Source organism: Pan troglodytes, chromosome 23 (genome assembly GCF_028858775.2).
Source record: "Pan troglodytes isolate AG18354 chromosome 23, NHGRI_mPanTro3-v2.0_pri, whole genome shotgun sequence".
Classification (NCBI taxonomy): domain Eukaryota; kingdom Metazoa; phylum Chordata; class Mammalia; order Primates; family Hominidae; genus Pan; species Pan troglodytes.
Window position 1 is genome coordinate 40,183,665 of NC_086016.1, and position 13,534 is coordinate 40,197,198.

Consider the following 13,534-nt stretch of genomic DNA (forward strand, 5'->3'; position numbering starts at 1 on the left):
CCATGCCCAGGGAAGCTCCTCTTATGACGAGGAGCCAAGCCCCGGAAGAAGTGCAGTAGAGGACAAGGGACCAAGAGGGTGGCTCAGAGCGGGTGGTGAGGGAGAACTCAGTCCTAAAAATCTGGTTCCTCCTCAGCTACGAATTCCCTGAAGGACCCTGGGCAGGTCTCAGGCACAGGAGGAGCGGTCCCTGCCCTCTGATGGTTGCTACCTGCCGCAGCTGCCAGGCCCAGGCAGTCCCCTCTCCTCCCCTTTGGAAGGTCTGTGTGAAAACTGCTTTTCTGTAGTGAAAGGGGCCTGCACTTGCGTCCTCCCTGGAATGCGCTCTCCAGTTCCTGCTGGAGCCCCTGCTCATCCTTCAAGGCCCAGCTGCCCCCTCTGAATGCTCAGAGCACCAGAGTGCCCTTCCAGCCTGCACGGTTCCCAACCCAGCCTGACACCCCTCCATGCCCACTGTACGATGCAAATCCAGCTGCAGGTCTCCCTGCTGACCCTGGCCAGTGGCGCCCCATGACCTCCCAGGGAAAGCCCAGACTCCAGCATCCATGAGAGCTGGCCCAACTCACCCCTCCAGCTCATCCCTCACCTCTACTCCAGCCACGCCGCACCATCGATCTTCCCAGAACACGTCAAACTCGTGTCTCAGTGCACTTGGGGATACCACACATACGCTCCATCGGCGTAGCCCATCCTCCCCACTTTCTTAACCTGAATGTGTGCTCCACAAAGGACAAATGAACAAATCTCTTCTTATCCATGAAGATTCAGCTCAGGTGCCATCTCCTCTGAAAATTCACACCCGCACCTCCGCCCTGCAGCCTGGTGTGCCTTCCTCTTCTCCCCAGCACCCCACACCACCCAGGGCCCAGCCCACAGGAACACACACCATGTGAGAATGGGGGTGCATCTGTTGGCTTGGGCTGCTCACCCAACCCGCTTTGATTTGTTTCCCTAAGCACCTGGCATGATGTTCCTGACTCACAGTGGGTGTTTAATAAGTTTGGTGAATGAATGAATGAGAATGAATGAATGAACCACTTATAAGCCCATGGGGCCAGCACCTCTGAAGCCCCCGGACACACTTTATTCCCTTGAAGGTGATAACAGGGACCACACACTTTTCCCACCCACTCTGAGCTGCCATGCTCCTCTCCACAACGGATAGGGAAATATCGTGCTCAAATCCCACCAGTGGCTAATGGCCCACAAGGGGTTCGCTCTTCCACCGGGAGAACCTGTATCTAGCACCTGCACTGCTTCAGGAGCGGCCCTAAGTGATCGGACTGATCCATCCCCAGGCTTCGGTCTGGAAAGTTCAGCTTTATATATAGTCAGGGCACTTAGGCTGAGCTCACTCCTAGTCCAAGCAGGAAAGACTCCAAGCCTTCTGCTTCCTTCTTGACTAAGCCGAGAGCAGAGGAGCCGGACAGCTGCCCAAGAGGTGCGTGACAGGAACCCACAGGCAGCAGGCCAGGAAGCAGACCTCACAGGCTTGGCCACGTGGGGGATTCCAGGAGCACACACAGAACTGCCCGAGGTGGAAATCAGGCCTCACGAGCCCCAGCTGCTGACGACAGGATGTCCCATGATTGGAACAACTGTTGGATGGTCCTGGCAGCAGAACCTGGCAGCAGTGACACCCTCCTGAGCACCCTCCTCCCACCCAGTCAAGACAGAGCAGGCTGGAAACTCAGGGTCTGCTCAGAGTGCCAAGCTGCCCCAACTTCCTTCCTGTAGCTCCGTCTGTGCCACCCATCACGGGAGCATGCCACCACACACCGGCCTCTGTCCTCTCACAAGGCCACCATGCCTCACGGTTGGCAAAGGGTTTCACACTTTTAATCCACCTCCAAGCTCACAAAGAAACAGGGAAGGCGCAGCCGGGCGCGGTGGCTCACACCTGTAATCCCAGCACTTTGGGAGGGTGAGATGGGCAGATCACCTGAGGTCAGAAGTTCAAGACCAGCCTGGCCAACGTGTGAGAAAAAAACCCCATCTCTACTAAAAACTACAAAAAAAATTAGCCTGGCGTGAAGATGGGTGCCTATAATCACAGCTACTTGGGAGGCTGAAGCAGGAGAATCTTTGAATCCGAGAGGCAGAGGCTGCAGTGAGCCGAGATCACGCCACTGCACTAAAGCTTGGATGACAGAGTGAGACTGTCTCAAAAAAAAAAAAAAAAGAAACAAGGAAGGTGCAATCATTCTCCCTGTTTGGCATGTGGAGAAATCAAGGCCCCAAGAGAGGAAATGGGGTGGCAGGTTGTGGTGGGGGGTTGCCTGCCTGTGTCCTCTGACTCTTGAACAGCACTAGGCAAAGGGCTGGCCACACAGCAGGTGCTCAATCCGTGGGTGAGAAAACACTGAATGAACACAGGGGTCATCTGAGCCTCTGAACCTCCAAGGCAGCCTCCCGGTAAAATGTCCCCGCAAATGTTCCCTCTGACCCCAGCTCACTCCAACCTCTTTCCTAAGTTAGTGGGAAAGGGCTTGATCCCATCCCCTCACACCCCATCAGCACCCACTGCTGCCCAGCACCCACAGGGCGCCAGACGCTTCACCACAGTTTCAGGTAAATTGCCACTTTTTTTTTTTTTTTTTTTTTTTGAGACAGAGTTTCACTCTTGTTGCCCAAGCTGGAGTGCAACGGCACGATCTTGGCTCACTGCAACCTCTGCCTCCCGGGTTCAAGCAATTCTCCTGCCTCAGCCTCCAGACAAGCTAGGATTACAGGCGCGCACCACCACACCTGGCTAATTTTTTGTATTTTTAGTAGAAACGGGGTTTCACCATGTTAACCAGGCTGGTCTTGAACTCCTGACCTCAGGTGATCCGCCCACCTCCACCTCCCAAAGTGCTGGGATTACAGGCATGAGCCACTGCGCCCGGCCGAATTGCCACATTTAACCCTCCAAACACTTGTAAGAAAAGGTCCAGGTCTCTCCACATTACACAGGAAACTGGGGCACAGGTTACACAGTTTGCCAGGATCTGAACCCAATTAGCTGGAATCCAGAGCATCAGGCTCTTAATCCTCAAACTGCCTTCAGGAAATAGCTGAAAGAAGGTGGCTGAGCGAGGCTTGCTCAACAGGCTCTTAGATTCCAAAAGCCAAGGCCCTCGTCTCAAAATGCACTGCTGCTCACGTGAGCCAGAGCAAAATGTCCTTTCACAAAAGGAAAAAGTGTCTCTTTCATTCACTCGGCTTGGCTGGACCACAGCTGGAAGCAAACTGCCCCGAAACTGTCACTGGAGCTCCCAAGCACATGAGACAGGGGTGACTTTAAGAGATCTTTGGGCTGGTGGCATGGTACAGTGTGGCCCATGTTATGACTCACTCCACAAATATTTACTGAGATGGATTGTGGCAGGCATTGTTCTAACCGCTGAGGATACAATCGTAAACAAAACAGACTGGTCAGGCACGGCAGTTCACTCCTGTAATCCCGGCACTTTAGGAGGCCAAGGAAGGAGGATCACTTAAGCTCAGGACTTTGAGACCAGCCTGGGTAATATAGCGAGACCTCACCTCTACAAAAACTTAACAATTACCCAGGCATGGTATCTCTCATGCCTGTAAGTCCCAGCTACTAAGGTGGCTGAGGTGGGGGGATTGCTTAAGTCTAGCAGGTCGAGGCTGCAGTGAGCTGTGATTGTGCCACTGCAATCCAGCCTGAGCGACAGTGAGACCCTGTCTTAAAACAAAACAAGGCCGGGCGCAGTGGCTCACACCAGTAATCCCAGAACTTTGGGAGGCCGAGGCGGGTGGATCACTTGAGGTCAAGAGTTCAAGACCGGCCTGGCCAACATAGTGAAACCCCATCTCTACCAAAAAATACAAAAATTAGCTGGGTGTGGTGGCGTGCACCTGTAATTCCAGCTTCCTGGGAGACTGAGGTGGGAGAATCACTCAAACCCAGGAGGCGGAGGCTGCAGTGAGCTGAGATCGCACCACTGCGCTCCAGCCTGGGCAACAGAGTGAGACCCTGTCTCAAAACCAAAACAACCAACCAACCAAAAAAAACCCCACAAAATCCCTGACATCCTGGAACTTATATTTTAGACAGAGCTACTAATAATAAAGAAGATAAACAGGTAAATATTTACAAAGGTTTTAGATGCCAATTAACTACTGAGGAGAAAAACCAGAGAATGGGGATAGGAAGTGCTGAGGTGGAGAGTGAAATTTTAGATTGGGTGAGGAGGGAAGTCTTCACCAAGAAATTGATCTTAAATAAATACCTGATGGAGAGAGATGAAAGTCATATGAATATCTAGGCAAAGAGAGCGCGTGCAAAGGCCATGGGTCTGGAACATGTTTAGCGAGTTCCAGGAAAAGCAAGGAAGCCAGTGACATCAGAGAGGCAACAGGGGGCCAGGCATGTGCCATGAGAGGAGAGGCCACTGCAAAGAAACAACATTTTAACAAGATCACTCTGGCTGGGTGTGGGGTAAGAAACAGAGAGGCATCATAGATAATCTCACAGCTTTGACCTGAGCAACTGAATGAATAATACTCCTATTTCCTAAGATGAGAAAGAGAGTGGGAGGGACATGTTTTGGTGAAGAGTGGGGTCAGGGATGGAGGGCAGAACTAACAGGAGCTCAATTCTAAACTCGAAGTTTGAGGCCTGGCGCGGTGGCTCACACCTGTAATCCCACCACTTTGGGAGGCCAAGGCAGGTGGATCACTTGAGATCAGGAGTTCGAGACCAGCCTGGCCAACATGGTGAAACCCCACCTCTACAAAAATACAAAAATTAGTTGGGCATGATGGCGCATGCTTGTAATCCCAGCTACTTGGGAGGCTGAGGCAGGAGAATCAGGAGGTGGAGGTTGCAGTGAGCCGAGATCATGCCATTGCATTCCAGCCTGGGTGACAGAGTGAGACTCCGTCTCAAAAAATAAATAAATCAATAAATAAATACTTCAAGTTTGAAAAGCCTAAGTTTGAGGTGCTGAGTAAGCAACTAGATTTGAGTATGTCATTCCAGGGAAAGGTCTGGACTGGACTGGGGATATAAATTTGTGGGCTGACAGAATAGAGACGGCACTTAAAGAAATAAGACTGGATGAGATCACCATCCGAAAACCAGAAGAGGCATTTAAGACATGACCCTATCAAAATCCACTGTGAAAGACACAGAACATATTCTCCCAGGGAGCCACCCTCTACAAAGTGAAGTTTGTAACACACTCTTCACTACGGCCCCTTACTCCTTGCCTACCTACTTCCCCCAGCACACACACCCAATAGATGTCTGCAGACAGACAGACACACACACACACACACACACACACACACACACAGTATTTAAATTTCTCCTTTCTGTATCTCTTAGTGATGTCATTCTGCTGAGTAAGAGGGAAACTCCCTTTTGGGAAGTCTCTCATGTAACAAGAAAGTAATCCATGGAAGGAACAAAAAGTGTCCTAAACAGTAGCAAACCTTACACATCAGGACAATCACACAGGCTCTGGTGTCAGATTCCAGCTTCAACCTCATCGGTGTGACCTCAAGCAACTCATGCGCCCTCTTTTTCTCATGTGAAGTGAGAATATCATTGGCCACACCAAGGGTAGCCTAGAACATCAGACAGTCCGTAAATATTTGTTAGATAAACGATGACTGAATGAATGGTGAAGAGAACATATACAGAAGAGCCTGACTCACAAGAGGTGATGAACAAACACTGCCAAATGATACACTGAAAGACAAGGGACCTCCTGCTCATCCTTCTCTCCTTGTCTTCTTATTCTATCCCTTTCCCTTTCCATTCCTTTCAATTCTGCCTGTGACCCAACAGTAAAATCATGTATTTGTACAGGGCCATACTGGTTATAAAGCTTTACCTTCTACATTTTCTCATTCAAATTTTGAACCTCATGGCAGACTTACGAGGGCAGGAGGTACAGTTCCCCTGTCACAGATGAGGAAACTGAGACTTGGACAGAAAACAGCTTCCAAACTCCAGGCAGAAACTGTAACAAAAACAATGCATTCAAAAACAATGCATTCAGCCCAAGGGTGCAGCCTCAACGTTGCCAAACCAAACCTGCCTGACATCCTGTTGGGCGGGTAAGAGGCAGGTGAGGGAAAGACCCAGAAGCTAGGGGGAGGTATTCGTTGGGGTCATGTGGGTAGCCCATTAAAAATACGGCCACAGGTCCCCTTGCCCTGTGCCCTCCCTGTCCCACACCCACAGGCTTGCCCCGACCCAGTCCCATGATCACCCGGGTCACATGCTCCCTGTCATCAGCTTCCAAGTCATCGGTGGGAGCAGGAGGTGGACACAGGAATAGGGGTGGGAGACTCTGGGGTGGCCAGGCTGAGGGGAAGGAGGGAGCATGTCGGGGGCAGGTCTGGAGGCACGCAAGAGAGGAAAGCCAAGGAAAAAAAGCAGGGAGGAAAGGCAGGAGAAGCAGGGAGTGAGAAATGAGTAGAGGCACCACGAAAGGTGGAGACGGAGGTGAAGTCGGGAATCAAGTGAGCACTTAGAGGAGCACAGGAAGGAAAATTAGGACGGCCAATGGGGCCTAAAGAGGCACGGAGGGTCGGGGAAAGAGAAGAGATGGATTGACTCGGGAAGTTAGGGATACTGAGGGAGACACACGGAGGAGACTGGGGTTCAGGGGAGAAACTCAGGGTCGAAGCTGGGGTCCCTGGGGTCCACAAGTTCGAGATGAGACACGGGCGGTCTCGGGATGGGAATTGGGGACGCATGGCGATGAAAAGATGGAAGGTGGGGGCACTCAGGGAGTCACATAAGGGTTAATGGAGGACATGCCTCAGAATCGGAGACACGAGGAATACCCAAAGGAGGGTCCGGCGGAGACTTGGGAGTCCGGGACGCGGAGAAGGTTGGGGAACGGACCCCAGGCCCCGCCCACCTGCGAGGTCACTCACCTCGGCTTACTCAGCACTTCTACTTCCTCCTACTTCCGCAAACAAACGGCCCTAGGGCCACGTGATGGCCTGACCACCGCTCTCCGCCAATCACTGGTGGCCCTGTCCCAGGCCTCCTCTAGGCTCCGCCCCCGCCCCCCCCCCGAGGACGGAGGGAGGCGGGGTCCACCATTTTTTTTAACTGCCCAATGGAAGGGGCTCCCTTAGCCAAGGGAGGACGAGCTTTCGGCGGGAGCCAATCCTCGGCGGCGAGGCGCGGCCATGTTTGTGCGGGGCAGAAGGTGCCCGGCTTCTTGGCAGTCATGTTGATGAGGGCCAGGAGTCCTACCCTAGTCCGCCTTCCGCCTCCTAAAGCGGCCAGAGCCTGGAGTCTGAAGTTACTGTTAATGATTGCTCGTAAAGATAAAAATAAAGGCAACAGAGGCATAGGGCATAACAAGGAGGAACCTGTTTTGATTTTTGCCAGGTAGCCTCAAGCCAGGGTTGCCAGATGTAGCATATAAAAAATACGGGATGTTCAGTTACATTTGAATTTCAGCTAAACATCCAATACATTTTTTTCCGATAGAACAGAAATTGATTATAGCTTTTTTATTTTTCACAACTAAGGCCAAATTCCCTAGGGGAATTACCACATGTCTTTTTTTTTTTTTTTTTTTTTTTTCTTTGAGACAAGTCTCGCTCTGTCGCCCAGGCTGGAGTGCAGTGGCACGATCTCGCTCACTGCAACCTCCGCCTCCCGGATTCAAGCGATTCTTCAAGCGATTCTCCTGCGTCAACCTCCCGCGTAGCTGAGATTGCAGGCGCCCGCCACTACGCCCAGCTAATTTTTTGTATTTTTAGTAGAGACGGGGTTTCACCATGTTGGCCAGGCTGGTCTCGAACTCCTGACCTCAAGTGATCTGCCCGCCTCAGCCTCCCGAAGTGCTGGGATTACAGGCGTGAGCCACCACGCCCGGCTCCGAAATTTTTAACATAAGTATAATATACTAAGTTTAGTATTGTGTTAAAAATGTGTGCATTGTTGTCTGGCAACACACCCTGAGCCAGTCTCAGGAAATACCTTAGCACTTTCAGTAGGAACTTGGGCAAATGATCTCTGTGAACCTCACACCCATCATCCAGGAAGTGGGCACAGTAATACAAGATTGTTGAGATATCTAGAAGTAAATTAGTCCCCATTCGTGCACATAGTGGGATTTCAATAAATGGCAGTTGTTAGGGTTAATAATGCCGATAATGAGGTATTTTGCAGAGAAGCCAGGAGACTAGACTTTAGTCACACATCTGCTTCGGACTGAGCAGGTCATGTCCTCTCTTCAGCCCACTGGCTTGGTTGGACCTTTTCTTTCCCTAATAATCACCCAACCCTAGGTCTAGGTGAATCTGCCAGACTGCTCTCCATTTACGTGGGAAGTATAGTTGCGGGTGTCATTCTTGTGAAAAGAAGCGTGTAGGCCGGGTGCGGTGGCTCACGCCTATAATCCCAGCAGTTTGGGAGGCTGAGGCGGGTGGATCGCTTGAGGTCAGGAGTTTAAGACCAGCCTGACCAACATGGTGAAACCCCATCTCTACTAAAAATACAAATAATTAGCTGGGTGTGCTCGCCATAGTCTGTAGTCCCAGCTGCTCGGGAGGCTGAGGCAGGAGAATTGCTTGAACCCGGGAGGCAGAGGTTGCAGTGAGCCAAGATCACGCCACTGTACTCCAGCCTGGGTGACAGAGCCAGACTCTGTCTCAAAAAAAAAAAAAAGTGTGTTTCCTCCTCAGTCCGTCTAAAGATATTAGTGCCTAGACAGGGCAGCCAATGCAACTTGCGCAAGGTTTAGTTAAGAATCTTCACAGGTTAATGAAATTAACCATCTTAACTAATATCTGTACAGAGCTTTACCAGTTACAAAGTGACTTCACTTCCATCATATCCTCGTGTCCCCATTTTACAGGTGAGGAAATTATTCCTTAAAGTAAGATTTAAAATTTGCTTAAGAGTTTCAGCTTGACTGCGCACAGTGGCTCACGCCTGTAATCCCAACACTTTGGGAGGCCGAGGTGGGCAGATCACTTGAGCTCAGGAGTTCAAGACCAGCTTGTGCAACATGGAGAAACCTCGTCTTTAAAAAAAATACAGAAATTATCCAGGTGTGGTCTTGCGTGCTTTGGTCCCAGCTACTGTGCAGGGGAGGCCGGGGGGTCAAGGATGCAGTGAGCCAAGATCGCCTGCACTCCAGCCTGGGTGACAGAGCAAGACCATGTCTCAAAAAAAAAAAAAAAAAAAAAGTTTCAGCTTGAAGTGGAGAGAAAAGGATAAAGACTCAGAATTCTCAATGAAAATATCTTGCCTCCACACCCCAAACAAGCAAAGTTAGAGCGATGGTTATCAAGGAGCTTGCAAAAGTCCATGCATTCCACGCACTGCCAAGCAGTCTTTCCTAAGAAAACCCACAGGGGCAACATGAGGTGTCCCATTCTTCAACAAACACCCACCCTTGCATTCAGGATTTTGCAAAGCACATTTGGAAATGCAGATACACAGGTGAATCTAAAATGCAGACAAGGGCCAGGTGCGGTGGCTCATGCCTATAATCCCAACACTTTAGGAGGCTGAGGCGGGTGGATTACCTGAGGTCAGGAGTTCGAGACCATTCTGACCAACATAGTGAAATCCCATCTCTACAAAAAAATACAAAAAAATTAGTCAGGCGTGGTGGCAGGCACCTGTAATCCCAGCTACTGGGGAGGCTGAGGCAGAAAAATCGCTTGAACCCAGGAGGCGGAGGTTGCAGTGAGCTGAGATCGCACCAGTGCCCTCCAGCCTAGGCGACAGAGCAAGACCCCATCTCAATAAATAAATAAATAATAAAATGCAGAAAAGGCCAAGGGAGGCTGGATCAATTGCTGGAAACAGTCCAAGATCCACAGAAGACATTCACAAAATAGAATCTCAGTACCTGATGAAGTTAAGTATCCCTTCCGTAGGTATTTCTGGTGGAAACCATTTAATGAGTAGATAAATTAAAAGATGGAATAGAGGGGATTATTAGGTAGCATTGAATGAGCAAGTAAAGGGATGGGGCAAGTAAGCACGAGTGTGTTCTGTAGTGCTAGCAGATGGAGCTGCTAGCAGTTAAAGTCAAAAAAACTTCTCCTGAGGTGTTGTGCTAGGCTCCTCCCATACATCAGGGAGGGCATCTGCCCTCTAAGAGCCCAGAGCACAGAGGGTCAGACTAGACGAATCCTTTCCTTCAAGGAGCTAGATGGAAATCTAACTAACATGCTAACAGTGCAATATTACACCTTTTACTTTTTTTTTTTTTTTGGAGACAGAGTCTCCCTCTGTCGCCCAGGCTGGAGCGCAGTGGCGCGATCTTGGCTCACGGCAACCTCCACCTCCCAGGTTCTAACTGATTCTCCTGCCTCAGCCTCCCGAGTAGCTGGAATTACAGGCATGCACTACCACGCCTGGCTAATTTTTGTATTTCCAATAGAAACGAGGTTTCACCAAGTTGGCCAGGCTGGTCTCAAACTCCTGACCTCAGGGGATCCACCCACCTCAGTCTCCCAAAGTGCTGGGATTACAGGTGTGAGCCACCACCCCCAGCTGACCTCTTACTTTTTTATCCTTGCAACAGCCCTGTGATATAGTACTGCCATCCCACTTTGTAGATGAAGAGAATGAGGTTCCACAAGGGAAAATTATCCCCAGAGTTGCCAATGAGAGGCAGTGCCAGTTGCCAGTGTCAACGAGAGGCAGAACCAGAATCAGCACCTGTCTTGTCTTTTCTCTCTCCAAACTCTAGGAGCACTCATTATGTGCCAGGCAGTGTTCTTGGTGCACGTGTAATCCCAGGCACTGAACAAAATGGACAAAAATCCCTGCCTTTGTGCTGCTCACATCCTGGTGGGGAAAGACGGAGAATAAACTAGATAGAGAAGGAAACAGAGAGTGTGTTTTGCTAACGTCTTTGAGTGAGGGTGTCATCATGTTAGCATCTTACATTCAAAGCACCTTAACTGTGGGATCTGGGCATGTCTATTTGAATACCTTGGCACTAGTCCTCCAATTATCTGTGTGTTTGAACTTTTTCTTTCTTTTTTTTTTTTTGGAGACAGGGTCTGGCTCTCTCACCCAGGCTGGAGTGCAGTGGGGTGATCTTGGCTGACTGCAATCTCTGCCTCCTGGGCTCAAGCGATCCTCCCATCTCAGTATCCTGAGTAGCTGGGACTACAGGTTCAGGCCACTATGCTTTTTTTTTTTTTTTCGGTAGAGTCTGGTTTTCGCCATGTTGCCTAGGCTGGTCTCGAACTCCTGGCCTCAAGCAATCTGCCTGCCTCAGCCTCCCAAAGTGCTGGGATTATAGGCATGAACCACTGTTCTTGGCCTGAACATTTTTATAATTAAAAAGTTGGAGGAAGCTGGGCACGGTGGCTCATGCCTGTAATCCCAGCACTTTGGGAGGCCGAGGCGGGCAGATCACTTGACGTCAGGAGTTCAAGACCAGCCTGGCCAACATGGTGAAACCCCGTCTCTACTAAAAATACAAAAATTAGCTGGGCATGACAGCTGGCACCTGTAATCCCAGCTACTTGGGAGGCTGAGGCAGGAGAATTGCTTGAACCCAGAAGGCAGAGGTTGCAATGAGCCAAGATCTTGCCACTGCACGCCAGCTTGGGCAACAGAGGGAGACTCTGCCTCAAAACAAAACAAAACAAAAAGTTGGGGGAATATATAGTGAGTTAGAGGGTGAGGAATGCTGGGGAGTAAACACAGGAAGGAGAGACCGGGGAGGGTCGCAGTTTTAACTAGACGGGCCAGGAAAAGCGTTAGAAGGGAGATAATTAAATAAAGACCTGATGGAGGCGAAGGAGTGAGCTATGTGCACAACCAGGAAAAGAGTGTTCCAGATGGAGCAAGAACAAAGGCCCTGAGGCAGAAGCCCGCCTGGCTTGTTTTAAGAGGAAAAACAAAGAGGCTATTATAGCTTTGTTTTGGAGTAGAGAGCCAGTGGGGGTGTAGTAGGCAATAACGTTGAGGTTAAAAGGATATTGGGAGTAGAACTTGTAGGACACTGGAAACCATTTTAAGACTTTGGCTTTCAATATCAGGGCAATAGGGAACCATGAGAGGTTTTTAAGCAGAGGAGTGACCAGAATGAATTTACACTTTAATAGCTTATGTCTGTTCAGTGAGAATAGAGTGTAAGGGAAGGCAGAGGCTGGGAGACCAGTGAGGAGGCTATTGTAGAAATCCATGGTCGGGCACGGTGGCTCATGCCTATAATCCCAACACTTTGGGAGGCTGAAGCAGGCAGATCACGAGGTCAGGAGTTCAAGACCAGCCTGGCCAAGATGGTGAAACCCCCGTCTCTACTAAAAATACAAAAATTAGCCAGGCATGGTGGCGGGCACGTGTAATCCCAGCTACTCGGGAGGCTGAGGCAGAGAATTGCCTGAACCCGGGAAGCAGAGACTGCAGTGAGCCGAGGTAGTGCCACTGTACTCCAGCCTGGGTGACAGAGCGAGACTCCATCTCAAAAAAAAAGAAAGAAAGAAAGAAAGAAAGAAAAAGAAATCCAGGTGAGAGATGATGGTCTGACCACCAGCCCATTTAATCATCACAGCTATAGGTACATTACAGTCCAAGTTTGTGTTACGATAAAATACGTAAGCCATTGCTAGAAGGCATTGTCAAACTCCTTCCTGTGGGAAGCTTTGTGAGATTATTCTTGAGCAGGAGTGGGCAAACTATCCTGCCTGCCACCTGTTTCTGTAAACAAGCGTTATTGGAACACAGCCACGCCATTTGTTTACACACGTTTCTGCTTTCTGCAGTGGGAGAATTGAGTAATCATGACAGATACCTCATGGCCCACAAAGCCTGGAATATTTTTCTCTGGCCCTTTACAGAAAAAAAAATTTACCCACCACTGATCTTAAATTGGATGTCAAAGGTTAAGTAGGAGTTTGCTGGCTGGATTAGGAAAGAGAACATTCTAGGTGGAAAGAACTGTGTGAGCAAAAGTCAATACCGTGAGATTGTGTGGATTGTTTGGGGACCTGCAAGGGGTTGAGCACTGCTGAAACCTGGTGTGTGAGCAGGAGAACAGCCCCCAGAGGCCATCTAGAAAGAGTCTCCCCCTAATCCCAGCACTTTGGGAGCACAAAACGGGTGGCTCGCTTGAGCCCAGGAGTTCAAAACCAGCCTGGGCAACATAGTGAGACTCTCATCTCTACAAAAATTTTAAAAATTAGCCAGGCATGGTGGTGCATGCCTGTAGTCCCAGCTACTTCAGAAGGCTGGGGCAGGAGGATTGCTTGAGCCCCAGCCTCCCAAGGGAAGGGAGGTTGTAGTAAGCTATGATTGCGCCACTGCACTCCAGCCTGGGTGACTTAGTGAGACCCTGTCTCAAAATAAGAAAAAAAGGGCTGGTGCGGTGGCTCACGCCTGTAATCCCAACACTTTGGGAGGCTAGGCAGGCAGATCACTTGAGGTCAGTAGTTTGTGACCAGCTGGGCAACATGGTGAAACTCCCGTATCTACTAAAGCTACAAAAAATTAGCTGGGCGTGGTGGCGGGGGCCTGTAGTCCCAGCTACTCTACTTGGGACGCTGAGGCACGAGAATCGCCTGA

General features: G+C 50.0%; 1 protein-coding gene across 38 annotated transcripts in view; it reads right to left on the bottom strand.

The window, feature by feature from the left end:
- PLA2G6 (phospholipase A2 group VI) overlaps positions 1-13,534 on the bottom strand; it is an 80,625-nt gene that overhangs the window by 63,100 nt on the left and 3,991 nt on the right. For 9 of the 38 annotated variants that reach the window (XM_063807842.1, XM_063807836.1, XM_063807837.1 and 6 more), the window contains exons 1-2: positions 6,907-6,992; positions 5,899-5,981 (exon numbers count right to left, since the gene is read on the bottom strand). The exons of 3 other annotated variants lie outside the window; for them this stretch is intronic. The gene's annotated coding sequence lies outside the window, so the exon portion shown is untranslated. Of the gene's footprint in view, positions 1-5,852; positions 5,982-6,787; positions 7,011-13,534 lie in introns of those variants that run through there. 26 more of the 38 variants (XM_024352924.3, XM_009438382.4, XM_003317229.6 and 23 more) reach the window with 19 other exon arrangements.